Source organism: Xiphias gladius, chromosome 12 (genome assembly GCF_016859285.1).
Source record: "Xiphias gladius isolate SHS-SW01 ecotype Sanya breed wild chromosome 12, ASM1685928v1, whole genome shotgun sequence".
In the NCBI taxonomy this organism is placed as follows: Eukaryota; Metazoa; Chordata; class Actinopteri; order Istiophoriformes; family Xiphiidae; genus Xiphias; species Xiphias gladius.
In genome coordinates this window covers 15,333,746-15,350,406 of record NC_053411.1, presented here as the reverse complement: position 1 = coordinate 15,350,406, position 16,661 = coordinate 15,333,746, and the positions used below count along the sequence as shown (strand labels likewise).

The following is a 16,661-nucleotide window of genomic DNA, read 5'->3' as shown; positions in this document are numbered from 1 at the left end:
GAGAGAAAACAACAGATGGTGAAAATAAATCGAATGACAGTGAGAGAATGCTAAGAGCGATAAATCAAAGAAATAGACTAATAAACAACAGAAAAAGACGTGAGACTGAAAGTAACCATCAGTCAAGGTCGTCTCAAAGTAACATCGCTCTCACAGCGAGAGAATCAGCCACTCCAGACTAAGACCTCAGTACCAGCCTGCTGAGACAAACAGAATACCTTTATCAAGAAAATGAAAAATCCTCAGTGGTAGATAAATGTAAGCAGTGGTGGAATTTACCAAGTAAATGTACCCAAGTACTGTACAGTTTTGAGGAACTTCTGATTTGATTTGCTCATTTTCATTTTATAATGTTTATGTTTACTTTCACCACTACAGTTCAGAGGGAAATTTGACGCTAGGCAATTAACTCCGGGCCATTCATATGACTGCTATAGCTTCACTTTGCAGATCCAGATTCAAGTAGTAGATTTCTATTAGTGAAATTAGATTTAGCTCAACCAGCTGCAACATTAAAATGCTTCTTAGATCTCTAAAAGCGGCCATTCTGCATAAACATTTTTTTGGTCCAGTACATTAAGCTTCAAACACTTTGAATTAAACCTGCAGTAGCTGATTTTTTTTTTTTTTTCTTGGCCATTCGACAGTTGAAATAAACTGCAAACACAACACTGACATACTGTATTGTCACCTTATTAAGTTGATATGGCCAACAGTTTCCTATTCCACATCCAGCAGACATGGAGCAACATTAGTAATCCTGTCAAATGTCCAATATTCACTCTTCTTTTAGTTCTGTTTAGGGTTCTACAAACTACCGAGGGGAATATCTGGCTCTTTAGCTGCTAAATGCTCCGCTATGTTTTTCATTTTTATTTTTTTTAAACACTCCACAATGTTCACCAGCCAGTCGCCAACTGTGCCTGTTTTCCGTTGGGTGTTGGGCGTGTAGCATCCAATGGGTTTATCAGAGCATTTAACTGAAAACCCCACCGCTGCCACTTCTACCACTGATTGAAAGCTAGCTAAACTATCTTATTTTGGAGCCATTTTTGATGCCGAAGAGTTAATTGCAGTCTCTCTGCACGTCACGTGTCAATCAAACTGCTCTGGCAGTACAGTGATGTATTTTTCTGTTAGTGGACTTTCCGTAGGCAGTGGCTTCCGTTTATCATGGCAATCAATGCACAGTGAAAGTTCCTCTCTTTATTCAATGATTGCAGCTGCTGATGGAAATTAACTTGCTCAGATGAAACAGCCCCGGATGTATAGCAGCAGCAGAAGTAAGGCTTTTTGTCGGTTCAGTTGTGAGTAGAAGATAAAGATTTATTGATTTGAAAGTGGCACATAATAGCCTTCACTCTTCCTATTTCTCTGCTTGCTCTGTCGTTGATTTTCCGCTCAGCATCTCTCCTCAACTTCATCCAACTTTTCACTTTGGACTCACGCTCCCTAACTTGACCCGTCCCCGCCAGTCTATGGGTCCTAACCTGGTGTCGGGGTTGAGGGAATAGGAGACCAGGTGGCGTAAGCCGGCCGGCTGAATCATTCCCGTCACTCAAGAGACTGTCTACTTTAGTTTGCCTGCAGGCACAGGCAGCTCAGGAGGAGGCGGTGAAGAGGAGGAGATAAGAAATGGATCTACTCTTTGTGAGTTTCTTATACACACTCATTTGTCTTCCTGTATCAAATATCTGTCTGATCTTATCAGCTACTATCATTTTACCCCATCCTAATGCTGCCTGTGTCGCTGTATTACACTGGATATCAAGAAACAGACCCCGATTACTGGCGAATTTAAAAGGACTGCACTCAATATCACCTTTATTAAAGCCTGCCGGGACTTTTTACGAGTTGACATTTTTGCTTGAAGCCAAAATAAAAAAAAATAATTCTCGTGTCAGGTCAAACATAAATGAGTAAAGATGTTTTAGGGTCTTGGCAGTGCTGACAACAGCTCTCCGCTATTCCCTTTCCAAATGAATTGTGTGGCTCAGGCGTCTGACCAGTTGAGTTAAACTGCAGCAGGAGGGCTTCACTCTGGCTGTTGCTCAGTGAGTAGACGAGGGCATGTGTCTCCTCCCAACCTACCTTCTTTGGGTTTAAATACAAACTAGAAGGACGTAAAGGCTTCTATTTGCCTCCAGAATGGTACGGATTTAAATACACCTCGTTAAACGGTTTCCCAACAAAACGCTTAGGTAGCGATCAACGAAACCTAAGATGTTATCTTCATAAAATTTGCATCTCATGCCATCAGCTAGGAAGGGACCGATAGCATCTGTATTTCTTTCTATTGCTGACATAGCGATTGACTATATATATATGTATGTATATGTATATATGTGTGTGTGTGTGTGTGTATACAATTCTATTGCAGCTTATAGCATAATATGCCATCTCCATCAAAAGATTTTAGCATCTGTGTTGGAGGTCAAAATGAATTGACATTTCAATAGGCCCACATTAAACAAAGACAGCAACCTTCTCATGCGGGTACCGGGGAATCCTTTACCTGTATAACTAGGACAATATACAATATGATGTTTGACAGAGTCCATGTTAACTAGATACCCTCTCACGCTGTTCCGGGAATTGACAGACCCAGTGGGAACTCTGTCAGTGTACAAAACGTTGATGTATTAAGTCACGCTGTGTCTGAGCTGATCGGTCACTTTGGATGGGGGTTAAAGCGACATCTTCAGCAGTCTCCTGCCTTGTTCTGAATCCCAGTCCGGGTGCCGAGTTCCCACAATTTCCCTGGGTGGCTGCCTCCCGGATACCAAACTGGAAGAAGTTTCCACAGTAGAGGAGCCTGATAACTGAAGGTTCTGCCTCGCATCCGACTCTTGGAGATTCTGGGAACCACAAGCAAGTCTGCGTCCTGGGAGCGCAGCTTTCTACTGCGGTATATATGAGTACTATGAGCTCTTTCAGATATGATGGTGCCTGACCACTCAGGGCTTTGTGGGTGAGGAGGAGGATTTTAAACTCTACCCTGGATTTCACAGGGAGGCCAATGCAGAGAAGCTAACGCGGGAGAAATGTGATCTCTTTTCCTAGTTCCTGTCAGTGCTCGTGCTGCGGGATTCTGGATCAGCTGGAGAGTATTTAGAGATTCGCTGGGACAGCCTGATAATAAGGAGTTGCCATTAATCCAGCTTAAAAGTAACAAAAGCTTGGGCTAGTTTTTCTGCATCTGTTTGAGACAGGAGGCGTCTGATTTTTGCAATGTTGGGTGGCGAAAAAAAAAAAAAGACTGTTTTATGCGGGAGTCAAAGGACACACCCTGAGCAGAGATTTTCATTAGATAATGTGTTTCTGAGGTGCCGGGGGCCAAAGTACAAGAACTTCAGTTTTGCCCGAGGCTTACAGCAGAGCGTTGCTGGTCCTTTGACGTGCTGACGTGCTGACGTGCTGAGGTAAGCGTATTGTCTCATTTCCGGTTTCCGGCGTTTCTGTGCCTGGTAGCGAGTTTCTACCGCTCTGCCCCTGCCCGGGATAATTTTGCTATTTTATCGATTACATTACATTAGCTCTGCTTAAGCATTCTCGGCTCTCTGCGCCTTTCAGCGATTTCCTCGCTGCCTCACGGCTTTTTACACGCTGTTCCGGATCCGCTAGCTACTTCAGCGCAGCGGTTAGCGGTTAGCGGTTAGCGCCGGCTGCTCTCTCCCTCTCCCTCCCTCGGCGGGGTCTCACGCTCAGTTACAACTTGTGCCTCCTTCGGCGATAAATGGTACCTGTAATAAATGCCGTTTACTTGCAGCGGGTGGAGGAGGCCAGTAAATACTGCGAGGTTGTTGTTCACGTCGGCGGAAACGACACCGGATTACGCCAATCGGCGGTCACAAAAACGGACGTTGAGCCGTTGTGGACATATGCAAGGACAATGGCGGACTCCGTAGTTTTTATGCATAGCCAGACCTTCTGGGCCCTGGTCTGATTAGGGGGAGACGGCGTAGGCCCCGCGTTGGAGCAGCTCTCGTATATTTAAAAAAATAAATAAATAAATAAAAAATCCGACTTGAGTTTATTAGTAGAACAGGAACCACTACAGCCCAGAGCTGAGACCAGGAGCCAGTGTTGCAGTCTTATAAAAACCCTTACAAATAAATCAGCGCCTCTTTCAAACGGATTCAATAAAAACCGAACATTATAGTCCTCACAGAGGGAGGATTTATTGCAGCCCTGTTATATTATACTTCAGTAGTTTTATCTAGGTGTACCTGATAAATTGGCAAGGGAGTGTATGTGTCACAGCACGAATTGAATTTATGGTCCAGTATTTTCTGCTCAGGTATCTGACAAATAGGGTCTATTATTATTATTATTATTATTATTATTATTATTATTATTATTATTATTAATAACAGCAATGATGTGGAAATTAGATGATGATGATTTAGATGATTGAATAAAATGCTGAACTATTAATGAGATGACAAGCATGTTTGGAACAGGCACTGCAGTAGGGTATTAAAGAAAGTTAACACACACACACGCACGCGCACGCACATATACAGAAAAATATGGCAAACATTTTTACTCACATTCATCTTCACAGTGAGAGAAAAACAGAAAAGCTGGACTGACTTCCAGCTGAAGTGCATACATTTGCCAGTATTCCCAACATTCTGGGTGGTCTGTGACTTTTCCAGTTATTTTTGAGTCATCCGTCAATATTACAGCTAGATCTTTTTTTAGAAGTGGATTTAAATGAGCCCTAATACAAAATGTCATTAATTCTCAGTTTTCACAGTCTCGGGACAGTTGGTGCACACACCAAGAAGTTAGTTTTCATACGTATTTTTCTCCTTGTATTCCAGCTAGCAGCAACAACAGGTTTGCAACCACATGTGCTGTATGGAAAAAAAGAGAGAAGGATATGAAACTATTTACAGAGAATGAACCACTAGTTTCCTGAAGCGTTGTAATCCCCTTTCTATTTTTTTTCCCCCCAGCGTTCCCCTCGTGCCAAAAAAACAGAAGGCCGAGCTAACTTAATCACAATTAGCCTGGTTTTTTCATCTTGAATATCAATTAGCAGCTATGAAAATGTGCGGCAATCATAATTTGGCAATCGTCGCCGTGCGTTGTGAGATTGTAAAGTAACAGCTGAGAGAGCTCCAGAGGGGCCAAATCATCTGCAGCCAAACGCTGCGTGGATCTAAAAATGCATCTAAAATGCCAAGAAAACCGTACGAAAACTCACAACTACACGCCAAACAGGGAAAAAAAAGAAAAAGATGATAAGTTGTGACACTAAACATTTTCGTGTTTAGACCTTTACACCTCCTATCTGTGTGGTTGAGAAACGCTTCCGTTTGCTCTGCTCCGCCATCAATAAGGACGGTCGGATCCACTCTCTCGCTGTAATCTGAGAGGTCTGGGGCCGTGTTTGCTCTGCTCTCTCACTCCGGGAACTGAAACGCACACAAACACACATCGGCACTTGGTCGCGGAAGAATTGAGTCGTCAGTGTGCTGGACCAGTGTGCTGTGACCTCCATCTTGGTTCTTGTGCAATAAAGTCTTCCTCTCTCCCTCTCTACATACACATATAGAGATATACACATACACACACAAACACATTCAGAATAGAGGTTTTCATCAGACGTATTTACCGTTTGCCGGGACAAATATTATAATTGTTGATAATTATAATTATGATAATATTATAATTGTTATGATTTGGACATGAGCGGTGACAAGGCCAAGTTGGACACGGGCTGTTTTAGTTTGGCCCAGTTGTTGTTGACAGTTTGCAGATGAATTCATTCAGTTATTGGTTTTCCAATCCAGCTGCAGCCCACTGTAATTAAAATTATTCTCAACATGTTTAATAGTTAAAAACTGGATTCGAGACCGTCAGTGTAGCATCTGCCCACGGGCAGCAAGTAAATGGAAAACCCGTCAGGTGTCAAGTCAGAGACGCCGCTCAGTTGAGGTTCACATCCACTCACCTCCAGCTCTTCCCCTTTCCACCCAGATTGTAAAAATAAATGCGCCCAAATCAATTTTTCTTTTTTTTTTTTGCGGAACGCGCCGGAATTCGTTTTCTTGCAGGACTTTGGAGGTGTTTGGCAATGCTGCTCTAAGCACAACCTACCCGTCTTCAATATGAGCTGCTTTCACACTGCTTTCAAGATTTAAAAAAAAAACCTGTGTATGTTGGTGTAAATAGCCACGATATGTGCCATGGGGTGTGTTTGTAGTTTTGAAGGATATTTATGGTGATATTTTTTTATTTTTATTTTTCTCATGGTCAGCAAATCCTATGGAAAGACGAAAACAAACAGTGAAATGATCCTACTAACAAAAACTACCTTATATCCAAAGCCGGATATATCTTATTCCTCGGTGCAATAGAGCTCCATAGTTGTCCAAAGACTATTAAGAAAAAAACATCAGTGAGCCCCATCGCTGCACTGGGTGACGTGCTGCTTCGTTACAGCGCATGGGCACTGTAGTTCCTTTTGAATCAAGCCCACAAACACCAGCCTGCCTACACAGATACTCACTCTAGCGCCATATGTATATTATTCCGCTGCTGAAAATAGTCCCAAACACATTGTTGAACTATTTTTTTTTTATGAGTAACTTTCGCTAAAAACTACAGTGTCCAGTTTTTTTAGGAATTTACTGAGCATTTAAAAAAAAGAAAAAAAACAAACTATATATTTTTGAGCCTTCACCAGTTCTCCTTCGATCTCCTATAGGCTCAAATATGTGCCAGAGCAGGGGAATGCTTTGATACTGTCAGAAACAGTGGCAGAATATTATGATAAAAGTGAATATTGTGATAATAAATGACTCTACATCGGTGCTTTGGACAGGTCAGCCTCACTTCAAACTCATCCATTATATATTTCATCTGTGTTTTTTTTTTTCTCCCCAAAATCATTTCCTCAAAGAGCCTCGGTGGACGATCTCTCGTCACTGTTCTTCTACTGTTTACCTGCCTGTTTCGCCCACACCAACGCCTTATATCGCTCTCTCTACCCTGAGCGTTCTTCTCGAACTTTACGTTAGAGAAGCGCAGCATTCTCTGTCCTGCCGTGCACACACACACACACACACACACACACACACACACACTCACTCATGCTAACTCTTATTTGGTTTCTCCGACATCGTTCCTCCTGTGTTCTTTGTATCGGTGTCATCCGTCCCGGAGCAGACTGGGGGGGAAAAAAAGCCAGTGGTCAAACAAAACACAGAATTTTACACGATGGAACACATGGATTTCAGCGTTTTCTATCATTTCATCCTCTTATCGGGATGTGTTCGTGCTCACACAAACATTTGTTTCACTTTTGCACTCTGGTTTGTTTTGGAGGATCAGAGTTACCTGTAATGTTTTTCCCGGCATTCCAACACCACCCACCTACACATTGTAGAGGCAGATAACTTTTTATTAGCAGTTTTACATGAGGTAATCGAGTAACAGCTTTCCACATTTGCCTTTAACACCTACAAATGTATTTCTCCGGATGAGTCAGAGTGGGCTGTAGGGCAGCACCTGAAAAAACGGACTTTTACATTTAAGGTAATCAGATCTTCATGGCAAGTAGGTTGGTCAGATTAGGTTTACATACATTATCGTTGAAGTAGTTCAAACATGTTTTCCATATGTTGTGATATATAGATTTTTTTTAATCCATTGACCTACCTGCACCTGTTTGTGTGTCTTTGTGTTCACACAAGGTAAATTAAAGAACTGGATTAAATCATTTGCCCGGTTTGTAATTCTCTATTTTCAGTATAATAAGACAGTGATTCTAACCGTACCCGCGAATGAAAGCTTTAGCTCTGGCTCTCATAACGCTCCTCTCAGTGCCACACAGGAAGTGATACATGTTACATTTCCTCTTTGTTTTTAATGAAGAGAATCAGGATTGCGTTCTTTGCATTAGCAGCGATGCTACTATGGCTGAAGTGACAAAGAACACTGCACCAGTTACTGAAACCTGAGGGAATAGTTTGTCTTTTTGGGAAATACATTAATTCGCTTCCTTGCCGCGAGGTAAATGAGAAGATTGATACCATTTTTATTCCTGAATACATCATGTTTCACCATATATTTTTTCATCAGGCCACCAGGACAAATCCCTGTTCGTTTTATTGTCCCTGGCCTGCAAAGTGACTCCGATTCTGCTTGTGACTGGAAAACAAAATCTTAGCGTGACAGAGAGAGTGAGGAAGAGGCAGAATGACGGAGCCATAAGGCATAAACCTTGTGAATGAGGTGACTAATGACAGCGGGGCTGAGAAACGTCTGACTAAGTGGGGACGCGGCAAATGAAGAATGAGCGTAGGGAGGGAATCGCAATGAAGCTATGATTCAAAGACGAGTGAATGAATAAGGGAGTGAATGAGCAGTTCAAACCATGAAGGTATAGACGGGCGGAGAGATAAATCGTGCAATGACACGGCAGAGAGAGGAGAGAAGGCGATGGCGGATGAGGGAGCGGTACCAGTACCAGACATATTACGCATTGACGAACAACTTGAAGATTTATTGCTTGGTCTGTGCACTGATAAAACCAGGTCTTGGCTATGTAAAAACACTATTAATACAGGTTAAACGAGGAGCTGCTTTATTGTTGTGTAGCTTGCTCAGCATTCAAAGACCAGAAAAGACTTAACCAGGGCTTGAGGCTTGACTTGCCTTGTCTGGTAGTACTTGAAATTTGACCTACACTTACCCCAAAAGACTCAAAGGAGGTTACCTACTGAAGTTCGGTAGCTGTGTGACGAAATGATCTCAAAACTCAAGGGTATACTTGCTAGAGCTCCCAATCACATTACGAGCTTTCACGAGGCAATGGAGACAATAGAACAATATACGCCCGCTTTTTATAACGTTTCCTTTTTCACCCGTCAGTCATACGGTGTCACCGGAGCCAGCTCTATTCGCTGATGGAGGGTGTGGTTGACGGCGTAGAAAAAGCGAGCGAGTTTACCACCGCTTTCAGCCTCCTTGAACGTGTTTTTCCACAGCTTTTGCCCCCCAGTCACCATGAGATTCCCTGGTCTAACTTTCGTAATTCCAAGCTGACTACAGCCGCCAGTGACCAGTGAAGCTTCAGACATTGCAGAGCCGGCTTTAAAGCCTAGTGAGTATTTAATAGTCAAAATCTAGGTTTTCTGGTAGAGTGCTCCTTTTAATACGGCAAAATCACAACAAAATATGAAGTAAAGCAACCTCATGCTTGAAAATACGAAGCCTCCATCTTACCTCCTGCCACTCAGTCACTGCAGCGAAGACACGTCCACCGTATAGCTTCACATTCAGCTGAGTTTTGCGATTACCTTCCCAGTGTCCACAGGGATGTGTCTCTCTGTGTTTACTGACTGACTCCTGCATCTCATCCTCCTGCTTTTCCAACTTGTCAGCTTGACCTTAAACAGTCCCAAAATAAAAAAAACACTTCAGGAGTGCTTCTGCGCCCTTTGACCCCTCTCTATACATCTCTGAGGATAACATGTGCCAGAGTGCTGCACGCCAAACACCTCAACCTTCTCGCGGTCTAATAAAAGATGTTCTGCTCTTCATGGGAAGACAACACTCAGTCCCGGCAGAGACGTAATACAAGTGCACTGTGTCGGCCTTTGCTGTCTTTCTGCATAAACAAATGCAAATCAGCCACTCAGACACACTTTTCACCGCAGTGTTTTTTAATTGCTCTTGCGCTTTGGCCCCTTCTCCAACGAAAAAATTTCAACAGTGCAGGATAAATGTGAAAGGAGTATTTATTTTATACATTCTGCAGTGCTGATGTACAATAGGATACACGGTGAAGGACTTCATCAGGAAGTATGTTTGTGTTCTGCACTTCCCCTCTCTTCTGGGATTAATCAGCTTGAGGCACAAGACAACTCTATTGCAAAATACATTCTATATCAAGGTTAAGTTTGTATAATAAGCCACTTAATAAGGATTTATTTAATTACTGCTTTATAGCTCTAAAGGAACTGATGCAAGAATCACATTTCCTCTGCACTGTGTCATTTTTAATGTGAATCACTTTTGAAGTGATTTTGAACGGCAGGTAGGAGCAGATTCTTTTGAACAAATCTTCACCCTTATTTTATTCTCCTGTGCATCATAAAGTTGTTCCAAGTGCATTGTTCACCCAAGTTTCCAAAAATCGGGATGTTTGCGCTGCAGAGAGTAAACTTGTGACCTGTTTTTTCAGCCCATTTGTTGCATTATTGACTCTACTGATTAAGGTCTTCATTTGTTTTTAAATGATCTGCTATTGTATATGACCAGTTAGTGTCCGAGTGTACACAAGGAGGGCAGTTTTTGTGTGCTGTCTGACGTACTTGCAGTCACCTGTTGCAGACAGCGAGGCCGATTCCCCTGCGATCGTTTGCCTAAACCAATCTGCCAGCCTATTAACAACTACTAACGAGCCTTACTGACCTTGACCAAGCCACCTTTAAACGCTACCGGATGCGTATAGGTGTCTGCATTTGAGTCCCGCTTCATGTCTCAGTTACCCTGGATCACGCTCGCCAGACAGAACGTTGGCATCATACACCTCTGCAAAACCCTGGATTGGATGCAAAGAAACCCCAGTTTGGGGCTTTTTTTTTTTTTAAATTTAGCCCCGGCAGGTTTTTTTTTTGGTGCGATCATGGTTCAGCGACTAAATCTGCTCGGTTTAGATTAGGTTGCGGCAGGTGTTCTCAAATCTCGGCCCTCCCCTCAGGAAAAAAACTGAGACATTATACGGGAAGTATAATGCTACCATGGAGTCAGTTAGTTAGCTGTGGGCTCCAAATGGAGCCTCATTTCTTTAGCCTACATCTGGTAACATTTTTGGCAAATTAGCGCCATTAAATGTATTCTGAATTAGCTTGTAGCAGTTCATGTTTGAAGTGTAGCCCCGGATGTACTGACAACTATCATAGGATTACTTTGATACTGAAAACTAAAGATTGTGTTAATTCTTTACAAGGAACGCCTTTTTTCTCGGACGTTTATTCATGATGGAACATCAGAGATTATGAAATCCTCGGTAAGCGTAAATCACACTTAATCCAATAATATGTGTGTCACGTCTCTCTGTTAAGATCTGAGTGAGTGTGATTTTAGGTGCAGATTGAGGAAATCAGGGGCTAAGAGTTTTCAAGTACCTCTGCTTGACCGTGACCCACGGAGTATACGCAGCTGGTGCAGCGCCTGTTAAGGCCTAGACGGCATACGACTGGGCAGCTCTGCTAGAGGACTGTTCAGATTGTGTCCTTGCATCTGCACAGATGCTAGGCTCACGCAGAGCACAAACACCGCTCGTTTGTTAGCACTAAGCCGTTGAAAACAACTTGCAAGGTATGCCCCCCGTACATCTGACGCGTTCAGTACGCCTGTTTTGGAACAGACCCAGTGGTTAAGTATTAAAAACAGGCAAGGGGCCTCTGTCCCCTGCAGATTGTTGGCAGCTGCTGTCAACCAGTTAGAGCTTGATAATCATCTCCGAACCGGATCCTAAAACCGAGTGTGTTATTTTCATACTTAATTCTTTTAGTTGGACTCATGCTCTAAAATTAGCTATAAATACTATTCTTACCAACTTACTGGCTTCAGTTTTCGTATTTCTGGGGCCTTTACAGAGACATGCAGTAGTTCATCAGCGTGTTTTACCCTCAAGTCTCCTGTTTGATGCAACATTGGTTCTCCTTCAGGTACGCCCTCAGTTCTTCCATCAAAATCTTTTCGTCTAGCTGTAACGCGTGCTTCAGGCACATTTAATGGAAAAGATGCTCGGTTAGGGCGGAAACAATGAGGAGAAAGATTCAGGACTCAGTGAAGACATAAACGGTGGACCGTGGAGGAGGAGGAGGAGTGCAGAGACAGGAGATGAGCGTGAACTGAACGTGTATGAGCGAGGAGGAAGAGAAACGGGAGGATGACAGGAAAAGATGAGGGAGATGAAGGAGAGGAGAAAGTGGAGAGATTTGGATGGAGAGCTCGGGTAAGCAGCTAAATGATATTCCTGTGGGAACCTCTTTTTGTTTTATTTCAGTTTAGATCAAGCATCAGGATGTTTCTGCCTGAAAGAGTTACACGGCCACAACTTCATCAGAAAGTCCAAAAAGACTGGAGGCAGCAGCAAAATGCCATTATGTATCAGGACTTATAGTACAGTTTATTTCCTCCTTAAACTAGTAATCCTTGAAACTTTCATCATATCTAACCCCGTTTTTGAAACTATTTATGGTCTACATTATTTCTGTAATAGCCATTCAATGTGTTTGCATTATCTAATTACTCCCGTGTATATTCGATTTCAATGTTCACCGTCTGCCATTCCCATCCAAATTTCAGACTGCCTTCAAATGCAGCAGGGATTTACAGGAAAAGATGCATAATGTAATCCAGTGTAGTTTTATCTCTTTGATATCAGCTGCTGCTTCACATTAAAAGCCTTCAACTGGCCGAACACAGGGTGGTTTTATTGTGAAGCAGTCCCAGGAAATGTAGTGTATTTGTCACGGGTTAGCACAAACCACAATCAGCGAAATGGCTCATTTTCAGCATTTTTTTTTTTGTTTTGTTTTTTTTGGACTGCTGATCAGATTTAGATATTGCAGCGAGTAATGGAACAAGAAGGAGCAGCCAGCTAGGTAATCAATTCCTTTTACACCGTCCCGCTGTTGTGTGGGAAACTACTCACGCCACGCGCAGCATGACATCAGATTGCAGTTTTTCATGTCATGATGGGAAATGGCCGGTTGCTCATCTTTTAACAAAGTAGCTGCTTAAGGAGTATTCGCCGCCTCCTGAATTCTGGGATCTGTAGTATAAAACCGCACTCCCTGCCGCCACCCGTAACCGCTGGTGTCACCAAAATAAGCCCGTTAATCACCACATCAATCAGGACTGAAATCTCAAAGACTTTAACCTTAAAAGTACTTGTTGAAAACAGACTCTGACCTGTGTTTTATTTTGTTGAAGAGTTGGAAATTGTATTACAATACGCAACATACCTTTTGACTTTGAGCCTGGAAAGAGGAATAATGCAAAGGGAGGAGAAATGGCTGCAGAACAGCCATGAAATGAGCTGTAAGGAAAAGGAAATCCTAAGGAAAGAGTAGTAGCCCCGACGGCCACCTGAAAGAGACGGTGTACAACTGTATATACAGTCAGGTGGCAGCAGGTGAAAGGATCTAAAGGAGGGAAAGATGTTTTTGCCTGGAGAGGACGGCGGAGGGAATCGACCAGTGGCAGAATAATTCAATTCAAAAATAGAAGACAAGATAGAAAAGGTTACTCGAAGACCTGCATGCTGTTTTTGGTATTTCGATCTTCTCCGACTCATTTCTCCTGACTTTGTCGCTGGTTGTCGTTCGTGCCGGCGCAGCGTGTTCAGCTGAGAGGGGAAGGGCTCCCGGTAATGGGCGACGGGCTCTCCAGTTAGAGAATCAACGGAGAGGAACGAGTTTGACCTTTCGCCTTGGCGTGTCACCGCTGCAGCCTCTCAGACCGACGGAGCATAAAGACGTCGGTCCGCCCCTCCACTTCACCATGTGGGTGGGTGCGTGTCTGGATTTGTGTGTGTGTTTTTTAGCAGCACTCGCTCTCCCACACATATCTAACCCTCTCTTCACCATATGGACGTCCCCGCTGTGTATGTTTATCCCTCTTAGTCAAAGTGTAATGTGCTGTAGCGGACTAGCAGACTGCGCTGGTGGCACGCGACGAGGAGGGAGGGGGGATGTGACACCGAGCCACAGATTTTTTTTTTTTTTTTTTTTTTTTCCCCTTCTCCTACCTCCCTTTTGTTTATTTAATTTAAATAATGTGTAAGCAACATATGGAATTCATCGTCGAGGGACATCAATACAAGCCACAAAAAAAAAAAAGGATAGTAGGTATAAGTTGTGATGCTATTGTGTTTATTGTGTTTAAATGAGCAGAGACTTACACACATTTATTTGGTCTAAAAATATTGTATATCTTTAGTGAACCAGATTTAATTTAGATTATTTTAAGACTTTTCTCTTCTCCCCTTTTCAATTTCTTTCCCAAAATTCCCCGCTCTCCCGTTTTCCCTCTCATTCCGTCTCCATTCCGCCCCTCGTCATTGAATTACACGCCGATCCTGCAGATATTTGGTTTCAGTTGGAGATAAATGTGGAGCGCTACTCTGTGCACGTGCCATTAAGACCTTCATGCGTGCGTGAGTGATCACACAGACACGCACAAACAAAGCAGGTTTCCCCTGAGGTATTTTTAGTCGCGCAAATCTTGTTTGTTTGTTTAACCCTGCTATCACACAGCACCGTGTATGCTGGGCATGTGTGTGTACGGTTATTTTTGTGAGACTGTAACGCAAAGGCGAGTTTGAGTCAGCGTGACCTGCATGTCTGTGTGAGTGTTTACGTGCAGGGGTTAGATACTGAAGGTGTGTGAGTGGTTTTGCTGAAAGCCCCAGTGAATGAGCATCTTCACTGGGGCAGACGGAACAAGGCAGGATCATTTTTAAACTGTAAACCAATGGCTTCATCGTGTTCTATTAAGGTCACTACTACAGGGATAGTTTAAACCTTTTGGGAATTAGTCTTATCCGTGTAATAATGGGGGGACGTCTGTGTGTTGGAGCTGGAGCCGGAGACGGGATTGGGGTTAGCCTAGCTTAGCATAAAGACTGGGAGTAGGGGGAAACAGCTAGCCTGGCTCTGTCCAAAGTTCAACGTTACTCATGCCGACACCTCTAAAGCTCACAAATTAACACTGACACTAACTCTTAAACGTTACTTTTTCCCTAGAAGTTAACGTGTCCTGTAATTTGGCATGTAAATTGTACTGCACCGACCGTTTACACATTCCAGACAACATGACCTTTAGGCGAGGCCCCTGGGAGCCATATTGGAGGTCTGTGGCTTTGTGGACTTCCAAGCAATGCACTTTTTTTTCTCTACGCATATTTCAGAGTATATCTGGTTGTTATCTGCATCTGAGTTGTGATAGCACAAAAGCTTTATTAACTGCTGATTAACTATTTCCATCGGCTGGTAATTTTGTAGATGGGACATTCATTGACGTTTTTCAAACCTTCATTGGATTCTGTTTACTGTTAATGTTTAATACCCTGGACAGATTTGCAAACCGAGAATTAGTCTGTTTTTTGCATCTGTGTATCTGTAGTATATTTTTATCTAGTGGATTTGAAAACAGCAGTTTATTTCTCCAGTAGTTTCATAGATAATTCAGGTTGGTACAAGAGCTTGTATTGATTTCAAACCCCGGGGATGGCTGCAACATCACACAGACATATCACTGATTAAAGGTAGGTTTACTAACTGGAACTGTGATCAACCTTAAGTGCGATAACCGCTATTTATTACGACCACAAAAGGTGCGAAACAGAAAGACAAGAACAGAGGAAGACAGTCGTACAGACACAGAGAGGGGGGCAGAGGGCAGTAGCAGACAAAGTGCATATTGAGGCTCATTAACTCATAAGTTTCCGCTGAGGCCAGCTACTGTAAATAGGAATCCAGTGCTTCACCTCAAATAGCCTTGCACACACACAACGACACACACAGACACAACGACACATAATGAATTTTGACATTCAGACTATTGATACATACGCTCTCGCTGGTTGCTTTCCTTCAAAAGTATATCGCTGCCACTTTGCGACCATTTTGACTTTTTTTGGCTTGGAAACACTCGCCCACAATTAAGGGCTCTGCACTCCACGTGGTTCCCTAGTGCTATCTTACTTGGCTCCTTTTATTTTACCAAGTAATGGATTACAATTGCCCAGAGCAGAACAGGCCGGAATCGTCTTCAAGAATTGGGGTAAACGGTGCGGTGCTCGTTATCAGAATAGTTAAGTATTTTATTCAATCTTCTAATCGACATCGTCCAATTTCCACGTCACTGTTGTGTTATGATATTAATAATAATAATAGACCCTATTTGTCAGGGGAAAAAGGACTGCTGTGACACGTACACTCAATTGCCAAATTATTACGTACACCTACATAAAACTAATGCAGTATAACATAACAGGCCTGCAATAAATCCTTCCTTTATGAGGATTATAATATGCCGTTTTTATTGAATCTGTTTGAAAGAGGCGTTGATTTATTTAAGGGTCATTTCGGAGGCTGTAATTTGTGGTGCTGTTGGGTTACACTGAGAGGTGTTCCTAATAATTTGTCCGTCCCCTTTATATGAATTAAGGTTGGCAAAGGAACACCTCTCAGTGTAGCCCAGTACAGTTCAACAGCACCACAAATTACAGCCTCCGAAATGACCATTAAAATAAATCGACATCCTCTTAAACGGATTCGAGAAAATCGGAAAATTTAAATTCTCCAGAAGGGAGGATTTATCCAGGCCTGTTATATTATACTGCATGAGTTTTATCTATCTAGATTTATCTAATAAAATCGCAAGTGAGTGGAGATTAATATAATCACTGTGTGACCCTCCCCTGAACTGGAAAATCAGTGTTTTTACTGAATAAATTCACTTGAAACTTAAAATTGGGTGTGACATGGATTTATTTCATTATTGGAATAATATGAAGTTAAGAAAATCACTGGCAAATGTATTTCTGCATCAGCAAGGAAAATATTTGAAACGATTTAACATCCGCTTAAGCCATTTTCTCGCAAATATACAACAAATAA

The 16,661-nt window shown here is 42.6% G+C and overlaps 1 protein-coding gene across 1 annotated transcript in view; it reads left to right on the top strand.

Annotated features, from left to right (window-relative positions):
* The first annotated feature begins 3,387 nt into the window (after window positions 1-3,387).
* Window positions 3,388-16,661, top strand: part of htr2cl1 (5-hydroxytryptamine (serotonin) receptor 2C, G protein-coupled-like 1) — a 107,371-nt gene continuing 94,097 nt past the window's right edge. Inside the window, exon 1 of the mRNA XM_040140357.1 lies at window positions 3,388-3,422. The gene's annotated coding sequence lies outside the window, so the exon portion shown is untranslated. The remainder of the gene's footprint in view (window positions 3,423-16,661) is intronic.